Consider the following 23,814-nt stretch of genomic DNA (forward strand, 5'->3'; position numbering starts at 1 on the left):
GCTCGTGGTTGTCCCCGGCGTAACGCGGCCTGACAGTTTCCGTGGACACGGTCGATCGTCGTCGAGAACGTGTTCTGGCCTCCCCTGTTCCGCTCTTGTCGCGCTCATTGTCCTGTCCATTTCGCTTTCGAGTTCGATTGTTTAGGAAAGACATCGTGGTGTAAGATAACGCTCGTTCGAGCGAACGCGATACCGCGCGTGTGATATCGAGTTGATGAGAATTATTTACATAAGTAAGGGGTAAGGGGAACTGTTGTTTTAAATTCGTACTCGTGGAAAGTTATTATTCACGAGCTCTGTTATTTTTCAAATTTCGTAAACTCAATACATGCCTGGAATAGTTTTTCGAAATTCTGAAAAGAAAATTGTTATCTTGTGTTTCGATGCTTTTTTAATAATCGTTTAATAATTCGAATAATTCGAGAGGAATTAACGGAAGTTGAGGAATCGTGAAATAAAACGTAGAAATTTACGAAAGTTTTGTTAAAATTTAAAAAAGATATCGTCATAAACGAAATATCGAACGAGGATATCTCTTAGATATTTCTATAGTAAATATTTTATATGAAATATTGAAACGAGAGGAGAGAGCAGAGAAATTAATGGAAGTTGAGGAATCGTGAAATAAGAAATTTAATTTACGAAAGTTTTGTTAAAGTTGAAAAATTTAAAAAGATATCATCATAAACGAAATATCTTCCAGATATTTCTATAGTGGTTTCAAGGATGTAATAACAGTTTTGGAGGATCGAGACAACTTCCATATAGGAGGTCTGGCACGAGAGAGCGGCGATTATCAGTGGCAGAAGAGGGAGAACTTATATAGTTCTGTTCAATTATTGGGTCAAAACTGGTTTCGTATCTTCGGTACAAGAATTTCTGATTGCATACCTCGATAATCGGGAGTCAGAGTTCAATCTGGATAACCAGTTCCCTTGGCGAAATGGTTCTCAAGGTTGCCATTTTAAAAATTGGCTACGTCTCTCCTCGAGCCTCCTCTCGTCAAAATCTCTCTTACCAATTATGATCGGCCAATTTTAAATTTCCGGTAAATAATTTTCTTTTCTCGAAATAGATTTAAACACAGAGGAGCAGATTCAAGAGTAAAGTGTTAGAGGAATTTATATTTTCACGAATGAACGAAAGACTCGCTTTGCTTTTAAACCATTTAACATTCGCATATTTACGAATATTCCCACTGATTAAATAAATCCATCAATTGAACACGAACTTTTTATTTACGAATATTCAAAAAAAAAAAAAACCAACGTATTTCATAGAAAAAGAGAAAAGAGGAAAAAAAAATGTTACTACTTCGAAAAAGAAAAACCGTTTGAAAGAAAATTAAAATTAATAGAGAAACAACAAAATTGCCACGATATAAATTCAACTCGAAAAATAATAAATCCACCTTTGCAACGGGCAATGTATCTCTTCATCACATCAAATTCTAGCGAGAGGACGGCAATGGATTTAAATTTTTAAAGCCGACACGGGTGGAAGGACGATCGTCGGTAATCACGGAATGATTTATTTTTTTTAATAAAGCTACGCATCACACTGTGTGTACTCTATACTCGTAGCTCTATACAACGCAACGAGCGTTGTTTCGTGCTCGTATTAAATCGTCGGTTCTCGTACGGTCAAACACGGCCTATGTTTGTTTTGAAATACGTACGTAAACCTCTGGGCGAGCAAACCTCTGAATCGATACGCGAAACGAAATCGGCCACGGATTAAATGACAAAACGTGGGAAGGGGGCTCGCAGACGATCAGGAAACAATCGTCGGAATTGTCAACATTACGAGGAAAACGGCGCAATTCCAGCCCGGATGTTTGGAGACAATACACTCGCTTACCGACCTCCTTATCGAGCGGCGCGCCATTTTCGAACTGATATTCATTCCGAGAAAAGAAAAAGGAATTTTTACCTTCTCGATTTTTACCAGGGATGTTTAGGGATGGATCGTCGAGGATATTTTCCATATTTTCCAGAATTTTTCGTTTTCGAGGTATATATTTTCAATGAGGAAATGTTTGCAACTTTCAAAATATGTAGTTGATTCGATGATGAGTAAAATTTTTAATAGAGAAGAAATTTACACGAAATTAAATCGTATTTTTATTAGATATGAAATTGAATCGAAACAATTTTTATACGTAAAATTTGTTTGATTATTAGATTCATCGATATTGTAGAATTTTATTATTTCAATTCATTTTACGTAGCTTATGTAAATTATTTTATTCGTTCACAAAATAAATCTTCTTATATCGATAAAAATACCTATTTCATAAATTTTTCAAATACACATATTCCAAAATATATATGTACGTATATAATGGGAATTAAAAAGTCCCCAAACTAATCTTTCTTATCTCTTTTCTGTTCCAGGTAAGTCGACCACCATACTCAAACTTTAGCCATCAAATTATTCTCCAAGCGTCACAAAAGAAAAGCCCCCCACGATCGGTAAGCGAACGATATCAAACGTAGCGTGCCATACAAGCATATTGTACGTACCATCCCTTGTTTTTAAAATTCCAAGACGCCGTTGAGGGGATCAAGGCTGGTGGTGGGTAGAGGACTCGGGGCCAGGGCGAAAATACGCGGGAGAAAAGCAGCAGAAAAGCGAAATGTCGCGTCTGGTTGCGGGTGGAAAGTTAAGTGCGTTTCGCGAAACATAGCAGAGATTCCTTTGAAGCCTCGTTCCGCGAGGATAAGAAAGGGTTCACTGTCCGCTTCCTATCCTCTTTCTCTATCTCTCTCTCTCTCTCTCTCTCTCTCTCTCTGTAATCCTCTCTTGTACATTTTCGCGCGGGGTGACACTCAGATCCCGGAGCTCAGCCTTTAAACTCGAAGCTGCTTTCACCCCGGACTCGTCACACCAGAGGTCCCCGTCGTCTCGGATCAAGCTTTCCGCCATTCGTCTCACCAACCTAACCTCGACGCGAGATTTTCCATCGAACAAACGGCGAGGCCCACGCGGCTATAAATAATCGGTGTTCCTCGCCCAAAAGACGACATCTCCACCTCTGCTGACGATTTTTGATTTATTATTTGGACACTTGCTGCGTTGTTAAAGGGATACAATAGGAGGAGGGAGGGGAGAATCGAGACGTGTAAGTAAGGTCCCAGGAGAATACGACGGCGAGATTGGTTCGAGGCGATTGAGGTTAGGATGGATGGAAAAAGAATCGTTGAACGTCTCGTGATTGAATCTATGGTTTTGTGCGATTTTAGGTTTATTATTTATCTTTAAACAAGTAAGCTGAAAATAGCACGTGAAATTGTTAAAGTGCAAGAGCAATCGAATGTTTTAAGTTAATGAAAGGTTTTGGTCTGAATACTTTTGGAAATTGGATTCGTCCGAAGTTTGAAGATTGAATCGGAATTTCAAAATTTAGAGAGAGAGAGAGAGATTCGTTACTTAAACTTCTATGGGAAGTAAAATTAGGACTGGGATTTAGAATCGGTAGTTACAAATTGACTTGGTCTTTCAATTTATATCCGCCATATTCGAAGTTCAAGTTAGTAATTAGTTTTCGATATTCATATTCTAAATTCTAATTCTAGATCGCAGTGAAGTATAATCGATTTTCGGAATTAGAAAACAGCGAGTATCAAAAGGGAAAATTTAATATTTTCTTACGATCATCGATATCGAAACTTCTTATGATAATTGCTCTACAATATAAAAGAATTTCAATTTCATCCAGTGTGCAATATAAATACTTGAAACACTCAAATTCTGGACCAGAGTAATTCAAAATTCAAATCTCTTATTACTCTATATTGCACACTTTCAATCCATACGTGTTCAATAAATTGCACCACCATCGATTTGCGAAATCCGCCCAAACATCCCAAATCCCATCCACACCCAAAGACGTCTCTTCACGGACGAAGAAGAGACTCGATTCCTCGCGTACAAGGCGAGGGGATGAAGAAAGAAACACCGTCGCATAGTCGGCTAATCGCCGTTGAAAGAAGCCACGTCGCCGCCCACATTTGTCTGTAAATAGCTGGTCGCAGCGGGCGGTAATAAGCGCTTATCTTTAACGCGATAGTAAAGAGCCGCCGTTAACGGTGTGGACAATCGGTGGGTCCCGTGAGAACGGAAGAAGTCACTCGAGGCGATCCTCGGCGGGAAACACGAAAGGGGCGAAGCCTCGAATACCTATCTCGGATTTCTTCTTGCATGCACATGTGCGCCGCTTGAACCACGATTCAATCGTGGTTCTCGTAAAAATCGTCTCTTCCAGGAAATTGTGAAGCGTCCAAGCATTCCCCGATTCGAGCAACCGCTTTTTATTAGTCTCGTGATTTCGTGAATTCGCCGATGAAGTGGGAGAAGTGAAGATTACGCGTTTGGGATGTTTTATTGACCAAAGATTCTGGGTTGGATTGTAATAATTAGATTGTTAATAATTAATTAATAAGCGTAGTCAATGAAATATTTATAGAAAGAAAGTTTATATTTTGAAGAATTTGGTTTTAATGAAAATTTTTGCAAAAAATTAGTTAATAGTGTTATGCGTGCAGTGTGATTTATTTTTCGATGAGAAATTTCACGTATCGCATATCCAAATTCAATTGGATATATAATTTTTTAATAACAAGGAGCATTAAATTATCTTAACTATATGTTCAATATTTCTTTCTTCTTGTATTACTACAAAGTCGCATTTAAAAAATGGAAACAATTGAAACTTTAAGAATTGTTTTTTCGTAGTAATGTTTCGTTAATATTATCACATATTCACGATATAACATTCATATAAAATTATTTGGTTAGCATTAGATTTATTAATTGAATATATAATTAAGAATATAAATATTTTTGCAACAGACTGTCGTCGAAAAATCTCACGAAGCATTATAATTAGGATAGTTAAAGCTGGTATTTTAAAATTCGTTGGAACACCAGCAAACGAATGTCAAGTTTCGCATTGATTAACATCCGATTCGTATCCGGGCTACGGCGATGTTCCGTTGACTCCGATTATCCACTAACTCTGTACATACGTAACGTACAGACGCAGAGGATCGTTGCGGTGTTCTGGGTTCGAATCAGGGTCTTGCTCACGAATTACAGAAGCGTGGGGCGTTAAATAACGCTAACTCAAAGCGGTCCATTGCGGATTGCACGGCTGCGTCGATGCACACGTGCGACCAACGGATCTTAATGCGCCGCGAGGGACGCGCGTTTCAGTCAATTAACATTCGTACAAGCAACGGAAACCGGAGCTAATTACACGGAAGGCGTAACATCGGACCGAGTCGTGATTCTAGAGAATTTAGGAATCTAGGGATCCCTAACATCCATCATAAAGAGAAATGGGGACGCGGTGAAAAGTAAATCTATTTTTTAGAGTTTTATCACGTGAAATATAGTTGAAAAAGATTTTACATCTGGTTTAAAGTTAAGTTTGTGAATAGTCGTGTATAAAAACGAGCGATTTATAGGTTTTTTTTTTTTTGTAGATTAGATTAAAACTCGTGCGATAAATTTTGCGATGAAGCTCTAAATTTGAAATATTCGCCAAATATTTAAAATAAGGATTGAAATAAAGTTAAGAAGAATAATTTAAATCGGCAATTCTTTTTAATGTTTTCTTTTTTTTAATAATTACAAATAGATTCGATGCAAAAATCTCAGATAGATCCAGGAAGAATTCAGGAAGAATTCCGTGGATACATTGCACAATTTTTCTTTTCTTCCCCATTTTTGTATACATCGTTGCTTTATGCTAAATAAGCTACCTCTTCCATCCGGTTTGACCTGTTTTACTTCTAACTACCGAGATACTCGAGTTAATCCGCGACGAAAAAATTTCCCTGCGAGAAACGACACGCAGATTTATCTGGTTGGATAATAAATTGGGCGGAGTTAAGTCTTTCTTTTTTTTGTTTTTTTTTTTCTTTTATTTAGAAGACTGGTAGTTACGTGAACAGTGTGACTTTGAAATATCTTTTGATCGTTTTTATCACGGAGTAAAATGATTAACGACCTTTTTTTTTTAGAATTTATTAAAAAAAAGGGGTGGTATTTTCTTTTCCCTTTTTTTATTCATTAAATTTCCTTCCTTTGGATTTCTATCTGTGAGTTTCATTCGACATTTTAATTTTGTCGAGTTCGTTATTTCATTCGTTCAAAAGCTATTCATAATTTTAAAAAGATTCTTTATACCGACTGTGTTTCCATTGAATTAAAGTATAATGGACTGTGTGTTTTATGTTGTTTAATGGCTAACTTCATAACTAATCCGGATTATTATTAATTAAAACGAAATTTCATCTTTATATTGTTCTAATATAATAACAATACGAAACATTAAATGATAAAATTAATATTCTTCGCACAAATCATAAAGATCGTTTTTTATCAATCTCGAATTTTCCCCATAAAAAGAGACTAAGCAACGTACTCATAATTTTAAAATTTCGGATAAAAAAAAAAACAAAATTCAAATACACGTTTCCCGTTCAAATTTCTCTCCAATCATTAAACTTTCTCAACTACTTCAAAAAATCATTACTACAAAAACGAGTCAAGGAATAACTTTAATATAATAATACCTAATTCCTCCACACTTGTCTCGAAATCTTATTGCGAAATCTGTTCAATAGAAAAAGAAACCGAACCAAGCCGAAAAACACGATACAAACGATCCCAAAGCATGTAACAAACGATCCAAGAAAGAAAAATCCGAGGGATCGAGATCAACCTCGATCCATTCCTCCATTCCGTTCAACGACCACGTCGCGAAACTGGAAGGCCCGGATGCAAGGACACGGATGCTCTGCACGGAGCCGAATCGTTCCTCCCGGCGGCGACTCCGAGGAAAAAGAGGCGGGAAGGAGATGGCGAAGGGGAAGCAAAAGAAAAGAAGAAGGGAAAAGAGAAGGGATGGAAGAAAGGAAAGAGAGAGAGAGATAAAGAGAGAGACGAGGAGGTGGAGCACGAAATAACGGCCGTGGCCGGACCATTTGTCACTCCGCGAACGTCGCCCTCGCGAAGGGTCGCCCGGGATCAGAATGTATTCCAAGGAGACCACGAGCAGCCAGCCTCCAATTTGGTCCGAGACGAACACAGGTAACGGCCTGTACTCCTCGATAGGATCTTCCTTCTAATGTATTCACCCGTTCCTAACCTCTTCTCGCTCGACCAAATCCTCTCCACCTCCACCTCCACCTCCACCTCCTCCTCACGTCGCCTTTTCTTTACCGCGCTTCTCCCCCTCTCCCCCACGCGTTTCCTTGCCTGCGTGGTAACCACTTTTCCTTTGAGAAAGCTTCACGCTCGATAAAACCGGGTGGCGGCCGAGAATCACGATCCCTCCGGTCAAATGGCCAAAGGGATGGATCTAACCTGATGTCTCCTCGGCCGGGTTCCGGTTTACCAGACCCGCTTCCGGCTGTTGAGGGGGAAGAAAGAGAGAGAGAGTTGAGATTTATCTGGTCGAACACTCTTTTTTCGATATCCTTAGAGAGGGAATCGTGTGAATCGTTGTAGTTTTTTTGGGAAGGGAATGAGGATGGAGAGAGGGGAGGAGGCGTAAGTGTGGGTACTTATTAAGTGCTTGAAAAGTTATTTGAGAGCTACGAATTTATTTATCATCTTTTTTTTTGTCTGTTATTTTTTGACACACAAGTGATTCAGAAAGGAAAAAACTGGGAAAATAATGTTCTATTTGTGAACCAATATGGCTGTCTTAGGAACGAAGAAGGACTATGAATTATTTACAATCTCGTTAAATTTATTTATTGCGATGATTTATGAAGAGTTGGACGTATTTGCTATGATATTTCACCGGAAGCAATGGTATAAAATAAATACGAGTATCGAGAAAAATAATATTTTTCTAATGGATAAAGATGCTAATGCAATACGAAATTGTGGACTTTTCTATCGTTAATAAAATGAAACGAGATACGTTAGATGGTTATTTAAATTATTATATAAAGAAAGTGGTAAAGAAAATGGCCTTAACTGGATAGTTAAGATCTCGATTACGTTCCACGAGATGAAATCCAGCAATAGCTTTGCAAAATTTCCCGCGTTCCGGGGATCTTTCGCATTCTCAATAGCGATTCACATATCATAAAACCGCGATACGACGTTCCCTGTAGGTGGTTTTGAATGGCTCGCGGCTTTTCAATTCAAATTTCCCTCGAATCTTTCTGTTTTCCAAAGAAATACCACTTTTCAATGGCAATCATTTCTATCATTCTCAAACGAATTTGCAAATCTGAAAGATCCTTTTATTAAGAAAAATTCGATTCGTTCACGAAAGAAAGAAATTATAATAAAGAAAGTAATAGAAATATTTGATAAATATAACTTTCTGTTCTTTTTTTCTACATTTGCAAGATAATTGTTAATTCATTAAATTCTTCCTACTTCGATCTCGAAATTTAATAACAAATACAGTAAATAAGATTAAAAGTCACATTAATATAATCAACAAAAGAAATTCAATAGGAAGGATCAAGCAAATGATCCTTTAATTGCCTGACTTCTTCATTTTCTTCAAAATTACCACTTTCGAGCACAGAATAAAACATCACGTTCAACTTTTCACAACTTTCAACTCCCACAACGGTATTTAGACGCTTTCCAGCTTGTTTTCCCATCGGGACGGAAGGGAAATCCCGAACAAAGAAGGGAATACACTTGCTACAAACACGGTTAATCTCGGTAAGAAACATATTTCAGAGAGAAGACACCTCGAGTCACTTTGATCATCGTGATTACATGGGAAAAAAAAGAGTGGTCCTCCCCTCCTCCCTCTCCCCTTCCCCAGTTCTTCAAATCTCACGTCCATCTCAGAGATATCCTGCACATCAAAAATGAAGAAGGGGACAGAGGTGAACAAAGAAAATACGGAATGTACAGTTGCATGTGGAAAGTACAGTAATTTCTGTACGTTGAAAAAAAAAGAATAAAAAAAATCACATTGTTCCCTTTACGACGTTGTTTTCAAGCTACAGTTACAGTTCTCTCAGTGTATGCAATAATTACTTTTCCGAGTGTGAAATACAATGCGATTAGATACTTGTTCCTTTCTCTCTCTCTCTCTCTCTCTCTCTCTCTATACAAGATTCGAGGATAATAACAAAAACTGCAAATTTGAAAAATTCACGTTGGATAATCAATTGTATATCGAAGTTGAAAATGGCCAAATTCGAAAAATTTCTCGAAAAAGTAAATACCTAAATTCTATTAGAGCGCAAAATTGTACAATATTTCCCTCTTCCTCCCATCCTCCACCTTCATTTAGCGAGCATTTTATATTTAAAATCGGATCTCAACCCTCGTCTCTCTTTCCACTTTCTCCTCTTCGACGCGAAATCTTGAGAAGGAAGACGGGATCTTGAGAAAGAGAGAGAGAGAGAGAGAGCGGGGTGGAGAAAAATAAGGCGTGGATGGAGAAGAATCCATTACGTCGGTACGGTCAGAGGCGATCTTCTGGCGACCAAGGAGGTCCACGGGAGGAAGAAACACTCGGTAGGAATTGAATAAACATGCACGGGGAAAGGCGAACGTCCCAAGTCGAAAATTAATGTCCCTGTAGAAGCGGTCGCGGCGGGGGATCTACGGGCGAAGGGCAGCCCTTTAACTCCGTCGCGACGACCTTTTTCAGGAATCCAGTCTGGTATACACACCACCGCAAGAACGACGTTGGTCTCGAGCCTGCACGAGGCTTCTTCCCTCATTGTCCACGATCAATTTAACATATCCGCGAGATCACAGAATGGCCCCTCCTTTCTCTCTTCCTCGTACGTGCTAGCGTACGAGAGGAGGATTTCACCGGTTCTTTGAGGAGAAGAGGAGTCTTCGATGGTAATGGGAAAAGGGAGAAGGAGTGGCTCCAACCCCCTCCTCTACCTCTCGTCGAAGGACCGATGCCAAGTGAACGAGGGAAATTCGTGTCGTCGAGCTGTGTGTGTTCCATGAAGTGTGTCATGAAAATTTATAGGATTAAAGGAAACTTGTTCCCTGATCGCTCTTTGTCGTCGATGCGTGGCAGGTGACGCGTCGTGTAAGCGGATGTTCTTTCCGTTTGTTCGCCCTGGCGCTGAGGAAATTGGTTGGCCACGCGTAAAAAGCGTGGTTGCGTTGTGTTTTTCAATTGATCTCTTTGTGACAGTTGAAGAATGAATAATTGGAATAATTTCATTAAATGTATAAATTACGTTTCAATTTCACTCATAACTAAATACAAACTTCGATTAAGTCTATCTTGAATTCAATGAATCGCGGAAGTAAAGCAACTTCAAAGCACTTCAATATAAATAATTCAAGTTAAAATATATAGACGGATATGTTCAGACGTTCAAACGAGAGCGAAGAAATAAATACGATCTTAGATCTTATATAGATCTTTCGTATCGGTTGTGCTTCGATCGTATAAAAAAAAGAAAAAGGAAAAAGATTCCTACGCCACCGAACTTATTAAAATCTCGAAATAATCATCGATCGAGTTTCCACGACGGTTGCTCATAATGTCTCCGCAATGCCGTGAAATCTCTCATAAAAATGTTTCCACCCGATGTAATATCCTCTCATTTCGACGCCGGGAATCCGGGATGCTTATCTCGCGATTTCTTGGTCGCTCGTGCGAGAAGCGGCGCGGGAGGTCCCCCTCCTCCTCCTCCTCCTCCTCCTCCTCCTCTTCCTCTTCCTCTTCGAATCGAATCGACTTCCGGTCCCGTGAACGATATCATCCGTCGACGCGACGAGAATTCGACGAGAGGCCGGCCTCTCGTTGCACACGCGGGGTGTACACGTGCGCGCACGTGTATCGCTTTAAAAAACGGCCACACCGTCCCCTTTTTCTTTCCACCCCATCGAGGAATCGATATTCCGAACCACCCGGATTTTCCTTTTTTTTTGGACGTCGGCCCACCGCTTTGGAACCACGTTTATCGTCCTCCGTTTCTTCCGTTCCGATTCAGATCGCGGCTGACCGACGACACGCCGCAGAAAATTGAGAATGGAATTTGATTTCGAGGCGAGATGCGCTTGCACGGAATGGCAAAGATGCCCGGCAAGGAAACGGATCAAGATGGTTCCTCCTCACCTCTCGACGTGACGGTGAGGAGAGATTGAGATTTCGGTTGTTTCTTATTGCTCGATAATTTTTTTCTATTCTATGTTTCAGCACTTGCTTTTTCTTTTGCGTAAAAGTAAAAATGATGGAAAATGTTTGCGTAGGGAAAATTAAAATTGTTAAATGTGTTTGATATGTGTGCATAAGGGTCTTTTAGAATTCAGAAAAATTAAATGGTTATAATATAAAGTATTTCTGTGTTAATTATATAAATCAAAATTAAAATCTTGGATTTTCTATCATTGAATTATTTTATATAATTCTATAAATTAAAAGTAACTTATATTATCTTAAACAATATTATTATTACGTTACACTTTGTTCTTCTCTTTATTTCAATTGCATCGTGAAGAATATCAGTAATAACGTGATATTATATACAACGTTTGTTAAATACGATATATTAATTTAAACGACTCTACATAAAATCTATCATAAAATACCAAATGGGAACCAGTTTCGTCATAGAAATTTCGTCATACGTTATACATGATTAAATCCCTTCAATTCAGAATCCCGATAAAACATATTTTCGATCCAAAAGCGACGAGAATTACTTCCAGCGAGAAGTAGCTATATAGAGAGGGAATATCTCCAATCCAAAATAAAAAAAAAAAAAAAAAAAAAAAAATATAAGGGATGAGAAAAATGCTACGCCGGAGAGGATACTCATTTCCGACAAATAGCGTGGAAAGAAACGCGGATCGTTTGGAATTTTTCCGTTTTATCCATCCCCTCCTGCGTGCGTGATACGCGTCGAATCTTATTTCGGCAGAATTTCGAGAAACCTTTTTTTTTTTTTCACCCCTCCGACAAAAGGCCAATTCGAAAATTAAATTTCACTTTCAGACGAAATTTTTCAAATTCGTTTACCGTGGATGGAACTCTTTTATCGAGAAACCTGCGATATCGAGATCCACACGCGAAGAATTGCGTCTCGACCAGAAAAATTAAAGGACTCGTTAATGATGTTTTCAGCATGTATAACATTTTAAAATATATGTGAACACTATATGTGTGATGATGAACGATGATTCTGATTTTATTCAAAGCTTTACAAGACCTTAAAATGATTGTAAATGTTTGAAGTTCGATTTATATATGATCGACTTCTTTTTGAATAATTCTCAAGCTTAGAAACCAAATCTCCTATTTTACCTTTATCCTTTCATATCCTACCATCATTTTCAATCACACACGTATAGTATTCATATCTATAATTTACCATCCACTTTCTATCAAACCTATCACGTTTCTCATTTTCTCATTTTCATTCTCGTTTTCTTATTTCATATTCTTAAGTGTATCACGAGACCAGTAACGAATGTCGAAGAGTAAGTGCCACCGACGAGTGCAGTGTCAGAACGACACCGCGGCTACGAACGACGCATTGCCTCGCCTCGACGGATATAAATCTGCCGAAATTAATTAGGATAGATAAGCCGCAATTTAGCGTGCCTCCAAGACAAAGTTGTTCCCCCCTCCCTCTCTCTTTCTCGTAACGCCATCTTATCCTCCCATCTTATCCTCTCTTTCTCTCTCTCTTCTCTCTCTCTCTCTCTCTCTTTCTCTCTCTCTCTCTCTCTCTCTTTTTCCCCTTCTCCCTGCTGACTCGCCAGGCTCCACCGGTATAATATCCCTTATTAGAACACGGCTGGCAGAAACTGCGGAACGTGGATATCGGTGGAGAGGAACACGAGAAACGATGGTTCGGGGTTGACGGCGGTTTACTTGGCAAGTCAAACATCCTACAGCCTGCAATATCCTGGCCGGCCATGCTTGTAAGATACCGTCAAGGCCGAATAGAACGAGCAACGATCTCCCCTTCGCGCCACCCCCTCTCAAACTGCGGCCTCGTGGGGAGCCGATGCGGGGCGGGTTTGGATGAGATCGGGAGGGGGTGGGTTCGGCTCGCTCTCGATGTCTCGCCACATCAAATGGACTGGTCGGCTCTCGGCTATGCAAAGTATGTGCACGTCGGTGAAACCGTGCGCGAAGTTTGCGCGAAGGTATGGATAGGGAACCTATGCGCACAGTTGGATCACGGTGATTAGAACCAGGTGACGTGATCGTTGTTTGGGAATAATAATAATTGATCGATCGGGGGAGGGGTTTAGAGTTTAGAGTCTCGAAAGTGGAAGATCGATCGCGTTCGAAAGGGGAGGTGGAAAGTAAAGGATTAGATCGGGGAAGAAGTTCGAGCCGATGAGTTTTTGATGGAGCGAGGTGAATTCAGGATGATGCTTTTCTTATCTTTTCTTTTTTTTTTTTTTTCATTTTGTGTAGCGTTGGCCGAGATTTTGTGCGTAAATATTTTAAATTTCATTGCGAATATTAATTGGAAGGGATGAAATTAAGAGAGAGGGATTTTTAGGGAAGTAACGTAATGACTGTGAATAATATTTTATCGAAGGGGATAAGGAATTATTTCTTTAACGTGTTTTTTTTTACAATAATGGATTCAGTTTTTTTCTATTTAAACATTATTCATTATAAATTAAATGATAAAATTATATTTAGGAAATTGGGTCAGTTGGATTAAATCGTTATTTCATATATAAGATAAATAAGATTTTTAGATAAATTAATATTTCTCTTCAATCGAATATAATCATTTCGATTCGGAATCGAATATTTGTCCAAAGCGTTTATTTAATAAAATTTCGAACAAATAATAATATCCCAATAAATGTATATTTCCAAACAATAATCTAAAATAATTATATAAAAAGAAGAGAATAAAAAAAAGAAATATTATATCCCTCGACCTATCATTCCAAATTACTTATTTCGATTACTCAAAAGAATCTCTTCTTCCAATTCCCCTTTAATCAAATACAAAATTCCAATCCAATCAAGAAATCGGCCCAATTTCCAAACAACCCCAATCACCCTACCACGATCCTTCGCATCCACTCCACTCCCGAACTTAATTCAACGATCATCCAACGTCAAACGAAATTCCACCACCATCCCCCCCCCTCCCCCTCGAAACACCTCGAGGATCATCCACCTCGACCCTCGATCTCGTAATACCATCGTCCGTCTCGACCTCGTGCAAAGGGAACAAACAAATTCTATAGACGCGGAGAAAAGGTGTGGAGAGACAAGAATAGGGCCATCTGATCCGCGAGACGTTTTATTCGTCGACAGAGAAACAGAGAGAGAGAGAGAGAGAGAGAGAGAGAGAGAGAGAGAGAGAAAGAGAGTTGAAAGAGGACGGAAGAGGAACGATCGAAGAGCTGTCTCGAACACGTTCGCGCGAAGTCAGTCGATCGAAGAGACGTCTGCCAAGATTTTCCTGGTAGAAGAGTTTCTAGCCGGGCATCGAAAGCGGATTGTGACGCGATGTATCGAGGCGTGCTCGGTGTATAATATTCCTCCAGGAAACCCCCTCGCTCCCCCTGTTCCGCCACGTCCAAGGAGGAAGGCACGTGTTTTCACAGCAAACATCGCGAAGAAGCGTCTCCGTGTAACAGCCTAGGGACGAGCAACGCGGGGGTGCCCGTTTCGAACCTCCTCTCCTTTTTCTACTCTCTCTCTCTCTCTCTTTCTCTCTCTCTGTTCGCCTTTCGATCGTCGTCGTATCCCGTTTGTTCTTCCCGCTTCCGGACGATTGCTCGCGCGGAAACAGAAAAAGCAAACGGAACGGAAGGGTGGGTTTGTTTCGGGGAGGGGGTTGAGACGGAGGTTGGTTGAATTTTATTTGACGCGTGGAAGATTTTTAAGCTCGCGCTTGGAGAAAGAGGCTATAATGGGCGGCAAAAAGGGTAGTTTTGCAACTTCTTTTTATTTTCTTTTTTTTGTGTCTCTTTCATACTCGACGATTACGGATGTAATTTATTATGTGTCGATTATATAATTCGACGCGTGATTTTCGATTCATTTATCTCAAGATATTTATTGTACGATCTCAATTGATAATTTGTCAATTTACAACGAGATCAATGCTAACCACATTGGATTCTAATTACAATTATTTCTCGTGAAACGTTGACAAACGTTTATTATCAAAAAGCTACACCTACAATTAAAATACTTGAAACAAATACGCGCGCATATAAAAAACTACGAAAACGAGGGAAAACGTAGAGGATGAGTCGATGAGCATTTTATTCGTCAACTCGTTTCCATCATCTCGCCCCGTTCCATCCGACAAAAATATCACATCGCTTCGAAGAGCAAAGAAACTCGTACTCGAAAGCACGAAACGGGCAAAGACCAAAGGAGAGAGAGGGAGAGAGAGGATTGATAACCAAAGATATTTTCCAGACGAAACGCGTTCAGGAACGCGTGTCCGCGCGACCGAGCAGGCACCGAGTACACCCCAGGTTTAATTCGATCCGCGTTAATTGACGGCTTCTAACGAACGCTACCCCCTTCCTTGGCCTCTTCGTCACTTCCACCCCCCCCTCCTCCCCCTCCCTCCCCACAGGCCGTTCGCAGCCGCCCCTTCCTCGGTGATAGCCGCATTGCAGCTGCAGCCTCGCAATTTGCAAACGCGGAAAATCCTCTGCGGATGGCTCGATCCCACCGGCGGATTTCTCCGCTTCGGCCGCTTGAATATGAATAAACTAAAATGCAACTTCGTTGTTCCATCCCCTCTCTCTTTCTCTCTCTCTCTCTCTCTCTCTCTCTCTCTCTCTCTCTCTGTCTTTCTCTCTCTCTTTTTCGTCCCGCCTGTTGGAATTTCCCCCTTTCCTCTTTTCCTCCTCCTCCCTCCCCTTTGTCCCCCTCCCTCCGCGGCGAGTATCCAGAAACTCGTTACGCTAGTTATGCACTCGACAAAAGTGGGGGTGGGGATGTGGGATGGAACGATAATTAAAGGAAGAGAAAACGACGCGAGGCGTTCCTCTTCCTCTCGCGTGGAGGGAGAGGGGGACGAGTTGTTCCACGGGTCGACGGGTCTTTTAACGGCTCTTCCGGGAAGGGAGAGACGAACGAACCTGTAGTCTCCTTGCTTCTTGGCTGCTTTCGTCGCGTGTTTCCTTTGACGGATCGATCGGTGCGGTGGAGGGTGGAAAGGGGAGAGGAGAGAGGTTGGAGGATGATGTATGAGTTGATTGTTGGAAGCTGTTCTTGAATGCAGAAGAATGGAGATCGGGAGGATGGAGATTTTGTGTTGGGGGAAGGGGGAGAGGGGGGTGTGTGTGTGGGAGAGAGAGGATCGTTTACGTTGGCAAGTTTTGTAGGGGGGAGAATTTTTTTGTCCCGTTTGTAGTGGAAGTGAAGCTAGATTATCGGATTATTTCATTTGTGTGAATATATTTAATTGATTTACCGAGGTTTCATTAAATTACATTATGATTATTTCATCGTGATCTTCGTCCACGTGGAAATGAACACGTAATATTCAATGCTCTGTTCTGCTTTTTTTCATTTAAACACGGAGAAAAGGGAGAGAATGTAGGGAAGTACTTATTATCGTATTAATGCAATTTTTTCAACAATTTTTTTTTTCTTTTTTTTTTCATTAAATACAGATTTGTATAGTTGATAAGCAAGTTAACGTTTAAGGATAATTTTTTAGAATTTATTATGTTAATATCGGAGAATAATATCATTCTTTGTAATTGGGGAAATTGGATTGTGAATATTGTGATAATTTGCATGCATATCGATTCCTCCTATAATAAGAAAATAATTACTACCGAAATTGAACTTCGTTATTTTCCTTTCAACACAAAGATTTTTCACAAAGTCTTTCTTCAAAGATAAACTCATTCACCCCTCCGTTCGGCAACCTCTTCGTTCTTCAACCGCCTTCAAATTAACCTTAATCTAGTTACATAACAAATATTCGACTCTTCCACTCCGTGGTTAATCGATTATACATTCTTGGTCGTCTTTTTTGCCATTCCTTAATGTCTTTTTGATACAATTTTCGTGAAATGAATTCCCCTTGGAGAGTAAGTCCTGGAACACTGCCCAGGCAATATCCTCCTTGTTCTCAGACCACTTTTATCAGGATTAAATTGATTCTACGCTAATAACGTAACAAGCATCTTATCCCTTTCAATATCTTTCCCCATTTTATCACGAATATAAAGATAATCTTTGATTCCCCGTTTTTCTATTAATTTTCAATCCCAAAAAAAAAATCATCGTTATCTTCTTCCAATTACGCACACCACCGAATTCATACTCTCTCCAAATCCACCAAAAGCCACTAAGCCAATTCGAATGAAACAAAAAAAAAAAAAAATACAATTTCAATGCAACTATATTTCCCACCCCCATTTTTAAAACGAATTTTAAAACAAAACACGATCACGAATCTTCTCCGCATTTAAACGCAACGACAAAAGGAGGTCCATCGTGAATCAGAATCAGAAGGGCTAATTTCACATCGACAACTATTCCACCCTCGACGCATGTTATCTCCGTATACGGTGGTGGGATCCACCCACGCGCGGCCATGTTCCAACACGCACAACTAGCCTCTCTTGCACAACTCGTTCGAAACCCGATACGCCTTTTTCTTCGAACGTGAACCTCCTCGCGCGGAGGACACTGATTGCAATAAATTGGCATGCGTTCGTTCGCGTGTCGCGGTGAAACCACCCTCTCCACCTTCCAACCCCCTCTCCCCGATGGCGCGCCTTCTGCGCGGGATTCAATTTGGCGAAATTATCCTTTTCTTGTTCGCCAAGTAATTTCACAGGAAACGACGGATCGATAATTGCCGCGGCGGGCCACCAGGTTTTAGGTAAATGCAACGTTGATTGCGGTAAGTTCATTAACCCCTAGCCGCGACGAGGGGTGCGTAGAAAATTACTACTCGCTCGGCCCTGCTTCTTCCACCATGCGAAAGGGTGGTGGATTCGTCGGGTTATACAGATATGCCATGGCCCCGTTTCATGGACCATCGATTTTCCGAAATTTCTTTGCGGGATATATTTAAAATTGTAGAGATCGAATCAATATAAAAGTTGTAAATTTGATTTATTTGTCGAGTTGTGAACAATTAAAGTTGTGTTTGATGAAGAGAGATAAAGATGAATTGTATATTACAAGTTGTAATTTAATTTGATGTAATATCACGGTACCTAGATTAATACGGGAACAGAGGAAGTACGCAGCGAGCCATGATTATTATGAAAATACATTGAAATTTGAGTTTGAAACAGGTTACACTATAGGTGGTCATTAAGACTTGGAAATTCATAAAAAAGAATCTTTTAGAGAATTATACATTATGCATCATTTCCTGTATTTACCTCGTTTGAGGAAAGAGAAAAGATACACTCACGTAATATTTTCTATTCTTCCAATAAAAGACTACTACCACTTACTTACTTACTTCTACCATATCATCCATATCTTCGATATTTTACTCGAATAAAAAAGAGGCTAACTTCCATGCTAATAATTACGCAAATTTCATTCATAATTTGTATTCGAAAAAAAAAAAAAAAGAAAAAGAAAGAAAGAGAACCAAGAAGAGAACCCTCTGTTATTATTCTTATTGTCGAATGTGAAACACGAGGAACGGAGAACACCTTCCTCCGCGAAACAACTAACATTACAGCCTCGTTATCTACGATATACCCGTTCATGCTGCCATCGAGGTCCATTATTAGAGTTATAAAGGGCAGGAACCATGCTCGTTGCTTATAAAAGTCCAGTTTGCTCGAAGAACGGTGTATCGAAAAAGGGCTTGGCCGGGTTACAATTTCCATCCGCTAATGGCGTCGTAACAAGATCAAACAGGGCTTTAAGAGGGAAGGGGCAACGCAGCGCCGCTAAGCGACCGTCGCAAGAGACACACGCACGCACACAGGTTAAAAAACAAGTCCCGTGCAAACACGTGGGCCGGCGTGAACTAAAACAATGTAACGCAAACAGATTAGCCGACGATGAATTCCGTAACGGCGTTCGGTAGTATTTATACAAAGTAGTCCGTGTCTTGGCTGTTTGACGAGCAGGGCCAGCCAGCCTGTTTAAACGAGCAGACGGCCGTGTATTTACTTTACTCTTCGCCTTGTCACTGGCCATTTCTCTTCGCGAGCAATTACACCGGCCGAACTCGCTGTTTCGCCGTTTAACATATTTGTTAATGTCACGGTAACCAGGAGCGACGGCCCGTCCTGGAAACTTTCGATCGACCGCCCTATCGCTTCAACCCATTTTTCCCTCCTCTCGCTCTCGTTCGTCCTTTCCCTTTCTTTTTCGAGGTTAGGAAGTTTCGATGTGGAAAGTAATGCTTTTCTCGCGACTATATATATGTATCAAATAATACGTAAAGGTTAGGTTAGGTTTTCTCGAATCGATACAACTTTTTCTACATCGAATTTTATTCGAACCAAATTTATATTATACTTCAAGCTAAAATTAATATAAACGTGATTGAATCGTGCGAATATAGATTTATAGATTTACAATATTAAATGTGATATATTTAATTTCCATTTAAAATAGTAATAATATGGTAATATGAAACATCTTAATTTTGTACGATGTCCTATGTAGTATATTTGTATTAATTTATACGACGTGCTTATAGTATTGTTATCAGAAATTGATAAGCAAATTAACGTTTGGAAGTAACACCAATTTCTCTGATCATATAAACAAACAAAAATTTCTCTCTCTTCCTCAACCTCGATCCTCTCGCGTCGACTCTCGCGTGATACGAGAAAGAGAGAGGACGAGGTCTTACGTCGCGAGACAAAGCTTTTCTCGTTTGGGACCAAGATCGTCGTGTCGCGCTTTATCACCGCATCGAGGGGGGACTTGTTGAATCTTGGAAAGAGTCCACGGGCAACAGAAGCACAACCGTGAAAGGAGGGGCCATAAATCGCGTGGTTTGATAACTTTGATACACCGTCCGTTGTATCCGCCGTATTTTTGGGGCGAGCATCGGTGTGCTCGGTCGCGTGAACACCGTGGAGAAAACACGGATCTAATCGCATTATGATCTGGTACACGGGCCTCGCCACTTCCGAATGCGTGTTCTCGCGTTAAATCGTTAAGCGGCTTACACAACGGTCCCATCTCTCTGCCTCGCCTTGAGGGAGAGTTTCTTTGTTTTCAATCGTGGACGAGATATATAATTACGTTTCCACCTAAATTGATGGAAATTGTTAGGATTCGATATATGAAGAAAAAGAAAAAAAAAAGAGAAAATACTTCAATTTGGGTTGGTATTGGAAAAGAGATATCAGAAATGGCGTAAAAAATGGAATGTTCAAAAATTGTCAGAATTTGCTTTGACGGTGTTTTAATAGCGATACGGAAGAGCGGTGTGTAAATTGATTTAGAGAAATTGTTCTGTTATGTGGAAAACGGTGTTAGAATTGTTGGAAATTGTTACACGTATTCTGACACTATTTTAATAGCGATGCGGAGAAATCGTGTGTAAATTGATTTTGGGGAAAAAACAATATTTGATTTGGGTTTTGGCCGGGCGAGAGAAACTGAAAATTCACGTAGCGTTGGAATGTTCAAATTGTCGGTATTGTTTTGTTACTAGTTTTAATAGTTTCATGAAATAATCCCGTGTAAGTTGACTTGGAAAAAAATTGTTATTCTAGTTAATAATATTATCTGCAAAAGAGATTAATTCGACTTATCTTTTATTTGGTAAAAGAATAGATAAAGAATAAAAAAGAAATATAAAGTAAAAAGGAAAAAGAATATAAGAAGAAATGAAAGTAAGGAAAGAATTATACGAAAATATTTTTTTACGAGATAATGGTTTTATAAAATATTTCTTTATAAAGTCCATTACATTATATTCTTCTTTCTACTTTTTCTCTATTTAAACACACTCAATACACACACATGATATTTCACATTTTTGTATTACCTCGAACAACATATTTTCATCACCTAGATGCCACATTTTTATACAAAATTTATTTCTCCATCATTTTATACTATATACATAACTATATTTTGCACAAGTTATAAAAATCCTTTTTTTTTTTTTTTCAAAATTCCTTCCATCTTTAGATTCACATCTCGTATCTCCAAGTCAGTATCTATTAAAGCGTGTCGTAAAAGTATATAACTGAATAACGTTCTTCTATCCTATGTATCCATAAATATCGTTTATTATAAAATTATCACGCCTACTTACACTCCATAAGACTCCTTAACAACCATCCGACCGATCTATTCGAGAGGAAATTTTTCAAGATAAAAATTACTGGTTCTAACCAGTGACATCAAAAGGAAAAAAAAAAAAAAAAAAAAAAAAGAAGGGAAAAGAAGAAAAAGAAAGAACAAAAGTTAAGTTAACGACTTACCAAAGTCTAGTAAACTTAAGACATCATTCCTTTTATTTGAACAGCGTCCAAACCTGAATCACGTGGGGACGTAATCATGCGAAAAGATAACGTCGAGTGTCGTGGGGCCATTTTCCATAAATGATCGTCGCCGTTACGCATAAAATCGGCGTATCGACACGGCCGGCCCAAGTAACGTGTTACTCGCAATTAACCGTACGTTAGTTCCGGCTAATAAACTCGGCTCGATTCGACATATTTTCACGCTCGATAAATACTTCTACACTTAACGAGAATTATTCATCCGGGGCCACCTATATGTTTCGCCATTTCGAGATACGCAAGAATAATGAATAAGAATTTTGATAAATCATGCGTGAGATATTGGAAATTGGTGAAATTTCAATTCGAGGAAGGAATTTTATCTTTGAAACGGAGAATTTGACGAAGAAATTTGGAAATTTAGAATTTTAAATTAATTATCAACGAGTGTGATGTTGAGGAAGTTTTGACAGTTTGATGATCTCTAAAGATTTTTCATGATATTATATGAGAGATGAGATAAATTCGTAGGATCTAAAAATCTTTCAAAGATTTCGAGTAAGATAAAAAAAAAATTGAGGATAATTGGCACATGAAAAACTTTCGTGCCATAAAGAACGTTGGAAGAGTTCTATAAAAGACTTATGAAACTTCGAAAAGAAGCTCTGAAAGATTCTTAATAATAAAATTTCAAAATCTCTAAAGACATCAAAAACTTGATGAACCTTTAAAATATCTCTTCTATTCCAATTTTCACTTTTTATTTCTTCAATATTCGCAACAAACGTTTGATAAGAAGATCAAATTGGCCACTCACTTTCTACCAAAACTACCTTCACTTTCATTTCACACTTCAAAACCACTTCAAGTATCAACAATTCTCGCATTCCTGATAAAAAGATCAAAGATCGCTCTTGAACAGCATTAACAATCCAATTTTCTCGTACCATTATTATCTCCTGTCCATCTCACCCCTATTGTTCCATCGTCCATGCAAGCGTTCGATAATTCACGCTCGATATCAAAAACGGCAAAGGAATCAATGGGGGATTCGACTCGGTTTTTAATGCGCCCTTTTTAATTTGTCGTAATCCGTTTGAAGTGATTACAAACCTCGTGGCGCTCCACTCCATTTTTCACGTGCAATCACTTCACCCTCTCCCCTCGGATGAGGGGAAATTTCACCAAAAGGCACCTTCGCCAACGTTTATTCCACATCCGCGCGCATCCCTCTGGCTTACGAGCGGATAAATGCTGTCATTCAACCGGCTCTTCAACGTAATTCACCGAGGCCACGATCCACAGACCGTCTTTCTCCATCCTCCCCCCTCTCTCTCTCTCTCTCTCTCTTGTCTCGAATCGCTTTTCATAATATCATTCGCGCTTGTCCCGTTTGCGGGCGAGGGGGAGGTACGAGAGGAGGAAATTTACGCGGCGTAACGAGAGTCGTTACGCGCTTTGTTTTCAGATATTATCGCTATCCAAAGGGTTTTTATCGCGATCCTCGCGGCCGTTTAAACGCCGCTGCTGCAATTGTGCTTTCTTTTCTGACGAAATGGAATTCGCCCCCTATTCAGGGTGAACGAACAATCGTCGGATCTTCGGGAGATCGGGAGATATAAGGGGTCGCTGAGAATGAGGGTTTCGAGTATAGGGTATTCCTCTTGATCGATTTTAAAAGTTGGAAATATTAATCAGGGAAGATCGAGAATTGTTGGGAAAATTAAATTCCATATTTATATGTGATATAAATGAGAATTGGGAAAAATGGATTCGAAGGATTGTTATTAATAATTTTTCTTTTTTATTGAAAAGTGAAGGGAAGGATATTCTTGTAAAAATTGTAAGTTCTTTAAATTTTTTTTAATCTCTCAATATTGATCAACAACAATTGTTCTTTTTCTCGAGTGCACTAAAAATACGATACGAAGACGCAATTTGAACGGAGATAATTCGACCGCATTGAGAGTGCAGAGTCACAAAGAAAAGATCCATCTTGGCACACCCAATTAACGCTTGCTCTCGCACTCCCGTTCTCTTAAATCATGCCACGATCTTCCAGCGCCATAATTCACGTAACCGTAAAAGAGAGTGGACGATTTAAGGCCGAGTGCTTCATGCGACGGAAACGTGAGACACAACAATGTTCGCGGAGACAAGCGATTACAATCGCCCTTAGCGACGAAATCGTTAAGAAGTTAATTAGACAACGAGGGTTAACCAGCCCGTGGGACTAATTCGAAACGTCGTTGATCAACCAAGACAGACATTTATCATAAAAATGTTTGATACGAGTATGACCAATGATCTAAACTTAGCAGCTTGCCTCGGTAACCGTTAATAACTCATCAGACGTCGTTTACAGGACGTTGAAACGTTTCAACGATTGATTTAACGGTTCATTACCGGAGCACAACG

General features: G+C 39.6%; 1 protein-coding gene across 4 annotated transcripts in view; it reads left to right on the forward strand.

The window, feature by feature from the left end:
* Positions 1 to 23,814, forward strand: part of LOC122718568 (protein slit) — a 475,302-nt gene that overhangs the window by 263,682 nt on the left and 187,806 nt on the right. The window contains exon 1 of one of the 4 annotated variants that reach the window (XM_043943707.1): positions 6,943 to 7,101. The exons of the other annotated variants lie outside the window; for them this stretch is intronic. The gene's annotated coding sequence lies outside the window, so the exon portion shown is untranslated. Of the gene's footprint in view, positions 1 to 6,942; positions 7,102 to 23,814 lie in introns of those variants that run through there. 4 annotated transcript variants of the gene reach the window in all.

This window comes from Apis laboriosa, unplaced genomic scaffold, assembly GCF_014066325.1.
Source record: "Apis laboriosa isolate Shangri-la unplaced genomic scaffold, ASM1406632v1 scaffold64_cov150, whole genome shotgun sequence".
Lineage (NCBI taxonomy): Eukaryota > Metazoa > Arthropoda > Insecta > Hymenoptera > Apidae > Apis > Apis laboriosa.